At 37.7% G+C, this 4,874-nt stretch overlaps 1 long non-coding RNA gene across 1 annotated transcript; it reads left to right on the forward strand.

Moving 5' to 3' along the window:
* The first annotated feature begins 1,237 nt into the window (after window positions 1-1,237).
* On the forward strand, window positions 1,238-4,426 carry LOC106742965. The gene is made up of 3 exons (XR_001374307.1): window positions 1,238-1,315; window positions 4,042-4,151; window positions 4,362-4,426. It is a non-coding gene; the product is annotated as an uncharacterized LOC106742965 (long non-coding RNA).
* Window positions 4,427-4,874: the final 448 nt, after the last annotated feature.

Below are 4,874 nucleotides of genomic sequence, written 5' to 3' on the forward strand. Positions count from 1 at the left end.
GTCACGACGTAAAGAAATGTGCGTGGAAAAACATAGAAATTAACGAGCGTGACGATCGCAAAATCTTTCATCGTGAACGAATTGGATTTAAGGACACGACTTAACAAAAAAATGCGCGTATAATACGAATGCATTGTCTCTTTGCATAGTAGTACTTGCATAACTTAAGTTTGGCGAGAAAATCTCAGCCGGTTAAATCTAACCTAACTTCCGCAATCGTAACTCCGCGACTTTTATTTCGACAACTGTATGTCAAGCCGAATCCTTCGGTACTGCGTTTGTATCCTTTAATCCTGCAACTGTCTCGCGATCGCGAAAACTCTGTTGGATCTAAAAAAGAAACACAGTTTTTTGTTAGCCGCAATAACAGAGTTAAGAGTAAGCATTCCGATCGTATTACTTTTTGATATCTAATACAATTATCATATAATTATCCTTGAGTCACCCTTGTTGATTTCATGTTGTTTCCACTGCTCACAACGATCCCGGCGCCGATAATCGCACGAACGATTTGCCGCAATTTGTCTCACGGACGTTCCTATCGACTTACAAAAGTTGACGGTTACGCGCGACATGTTTCAACGTGTTCATCTCCGCGCCCGTATGGCCGACGACTGAGACACATACTGTGAGTGTTTGTTATTGCTCACGTGACCGCTAATGCGCGTCAAGGAAAACCGACTTTCGGCGCGTCAATACACGATTGTTTTTACTATTTAACACAAAAGGCCGCGGTAACCGACACTATGATACTGCTGCGTTTTTTAGTGTGTTCACTAGCGCGTTTAAATTGGAAGTCGCTCATTATAATTGCGTTTCGATATTCAGTATTGAAAATCTATAGTATACGTCAGAGCGACGATCGCCGGGTCGGACTTTCCGGTCGATTTTCGGAAGACTGTCTCGCGTCGCGTATTGCGCGCAGCCTATAAGCCATCTCAGGAGCGTGGTCACTGCATTTCGCGCTATAGGGCTCATAGAAGGGAGAAAAAGTTAATAAGGAAAACACATAGGTGACGTGGAAAACTGTTGAAAACAAATATTCACGATTAAAGCAAAAATTTAATAAGAAATATAGTATTTAATAAGAATATATAGTATCTTTAACAAAAGATCCATAGGTCTTCTGATTTTTCTCCCTTCTACGGGTCCTATGGTACGATATGCAACCACGTTCCTGAAATTCGAAAACGGCACGTAGGCTGCGCGCTGGACGACGAGTCAAGGAGAAGCCTCTCGAAGATCAACTGGAAAATGCGCTTGCTGAGCTCTGGGAGCTGTATTCTGTAACTATCTAACGACAACTGTCGGTTTAGTAAGTGTTATTGCGCAGCTCTTTTTATGTTATGCGTGTGCGATTATCGTGCTCGAATTGGAACCGAGATATCAGTAAAGAAAGAAGACAACGTCGCATTAGAGGAGCGTAGAAGCAATATTTATCGTGTCCTATTTATTTTGCAACGCAGTTGCCATATCGCAATTTTTACTCTATTCTCTATTCTTCTTTTTATCCTATTGTATGTACTTTCTTTAGTGTATTTTAGTATATATAGTATTTTATTGTATTTAGGAATTAGGAATTAGATTAGGAATTAGATTAAAAGCTAGTAATTAATATTTCATGATTAAAAAGTCGGGTATAATGATAGAGACTGAAAATAAAGATGAAACATCGCTAAATACCCAAATGATGCACATTTGCATTATTCTTGATGAATAATCGCCGCGACATATGTTCCAATGATACTTACCACATAGACCGGGAGTCTTGCAAAGATTAACCTGTTTAATATGATTCGTTCGCACTGCATTTCCGAACTATCAACGTGAGCGATGTACACGATGCCGCGGCGAGTGTAACAATATTTTCTGTAGTTGGCATTATCTTTGGTGCCGGCACGCGATATCGTACTTATAAACACACATGTGTATGTACATCCGTGTGTATGGGGGGGGAGGGGGGTATACAATTCGAAGAAATCTGATGGCAGCCGATACGTAAACGAATCGCCAAAAGATCGTGCTCGAGTGTGATCCGAGAAAATGTCGAATCGCGCCGCGATATTGGAGCGTGTTCGCGCTCGCGAATTCTTCGATATATCCGCGGGTGTGTTTTTCTACGCTACGATTTGTGTGTGTGTGTGTGCGTGCGTGCGTTGTATATATATATGTGTATATGTCGACGGCAGGCTCTCGTATGAGTATAATGTAATTCGAGAACGGGGGCCTATGAAGAACGCGGTGATGGGCGATAAAGTACAAACCCCTCGGGCACCGGGATTGCTTATCATAGTCGTCATCGATCGTTCGCCTCCACGGTAAGATAAACTCCGGGTCGGCGGATGAAGCACGGATAAAGCATGAAAATGTCGCCACCGCGAATGGACAAGGTATATATCGATATATTCCAGAGCAAAATCGACGCGTCTTTTCGAATAATATTGTAACAGTTAGCCGCTTATCATGAGACATTTAGTGCTTAATTGGATATTCGGTTTTACCTTCGCTTATAAAGATTTCAATCGTTAGTCGACTTTATCTCTGAATAAATGAAGGAAAATCCATGGGTTTAATTTTTTCGCGAGACTGAGGAACTATAAAAAGTAAACTAAATTTTTTTTCCAGAAAAATATAACGGATTTATACGAGTTGAATTTTGGTTTTGTAAAATAGCATTTTTTAAAATGAATTATAATATATTGTTCGTATTTCTTTGTTTCGACGAATACGCGGAACCCGCAAATGCCATTACGGCGCTTTCCACATCAAAACACTCGAAACGAACTGTATCTCACTAACTGAAATGACTACATTTTTCTTGCAGCTTTTATATATATTTTTACTTGTTTTTAGGATATACCGCCTTCGACTCGTCTGCACTTTTGTCGCTTATGTTAAGGCTATCTCGGCAATCGAAATTTTGATTTTACATTAACTTTACAGATTTCGTCGAACTCAAAAGATCAATGAAAAATCTCGAGGTATAGAAATATCTAGATTTTGCATTAATCTTCAAAGTTCAACAGAATTTGCAGGGTTAATGTAGGATCAAAATTTCGCTTCTTACAGGTTCTTACGTGAAATAGTATGCTTTAACTTAGAAGCCTAAGAGAATACTTTAATGGATCGCATGAATAAGAGCGAGGGGGAAATGCTCTTAGCTAAGAGCTAAATAGCGAAGTAATTAAAAACGAAAGCATTAGTTTGAACATGGAAGCGTCGAGCACAAAAGTACATCGCCCGCTCGTTAAAATATTTTTATTTAACAACAATTCATTTTTATTTCGTACTTTGACCGTTGCGTGTAAAACATGAAGGATACCTTTTATGACATGTAATGCTTTGCATTTCGTATAAATTGCTCATATAATGTAGAAGACGTTATATTTTTATGCTTTTCTCGTAGAAACAGACGGTTTAAAATTATAGGAGCTCTTAGCTTGCGCGAATCCTATTTTAAACTATTTCATTTATTTATGCGTCTCGTATCGTGGCAACGAATATTTAATTCATATCAACGATACAAATGGCAAAACCAGACCATCGAAACACGCATACACTCACACGTATATGCGCACACAACGATGGATTATGGTTATTCGTGCAGAAATGATAAATATTTTACACATACGGTTCAACGAACATTCGCAAAAAACGAGAAAATAAAGACTCGATGTGTCATGCATGTCAAACTAATTGAAAAGGGCATGTTATCCTATTGCAGCCCGTTTTCATGATACTGATTAACTGTCTCGATCTCGATGTTAGTCGTTGCTTACTTCGGCGGTTGTCATCGCGGAGATTACGCATTTTAACTATTTAAATGTCAAGGGGAATTAAATAATATGAAATAATGTTAATATTATGATACAGAGAGAATGTTAAATTTATAGATAAATATCAAAACTATGCTTTTCTTTCGAATGTCTCCTGTAAATATAAGTATTAGTTTTATACTTGACACGTTAATACAATTTATCGTCATAACGTTAATAACATTTATCGTCATAATTAATCGGTAAATTTATTTTTTTGTTTCAGATCTGCTAGAGTTTGTAGTCGCATGATGAATGTGATTCCCGAGGGTGCTGTTTCGGTGAATGCGGAAGCTATACCAGATCCAGTGTGGGCAGAGCAGGATCGGCTCGAAGGTAAGTTTATAGACTTCCCCTACTCTTAAACTTAACCTTTTGTAATAAAAAATTGGGAAGTGGTTGTCGAAATAAAAATGGTTGAATTACAGTGATTGCAAAGGCAACACGCTCGTATTTTTCCACGCTCGTATTTTTCCACGCTCGTATTTTTTTCATTAAGTCATTTACTTTTGTGTTTAATTGACGATATTATATTGTTTATTTCAGATCTGAAGCAATATGTGGTCCATCCTGAGTTTCTACTGTTTCGGTGAGTCAAAAAAGGATACAAAGATTTAAGGTAGTAAGTCTGTTAATGATTGTTATTTATAAGAAATCGATGCGATTTACTTGATCTGTAGATTTATGCATGCACATTGAGAGAAGAAACCATTAATTTCGTTAAAATAGATAATGTTGGATATCGATGCGAGATAATGAGTGCACAATGCTAACGCTTACAAAGCATTATATTACGTGGTATTTATAAAGTGTAAATCGCATTGGTTGTCGATAAAAAAGCTTATCGCGCGAGGTTTGTGTATTCTGGTGCAGAGCGAGATGGCTTTAAAAATGTATAAAATATTTAAAAATATGTTGAAATATATAGGGATTAATGACGTTCGGTGATGCGCATTTGTAATGTCTAGTTTTTAATTAAATTGTTGTATTCCCTTTTTATACAAAAATTTGCGCAAAATGATCGTGCCTACAAAGTGTATCGAGACACAATCTCATATT

This window comes from Dinoponera quadriceps, unplaced genomic scaffold (assembly GCF_001313825.1).
Source record: "Dinoponera quadriceps isolate SergipeBrazil2010 unplaced genomic scaffold, ASM131382v1 scaffold3, whole genome shotgun sequence".
Classification (NCBI taxonomy): domain Eukaryota; kingdom Metazoa; phylum Arthropoda; class Insecta; order Hymenoptera; family Formicidae; genus Dinoponera; species Dinoponera quadriceps.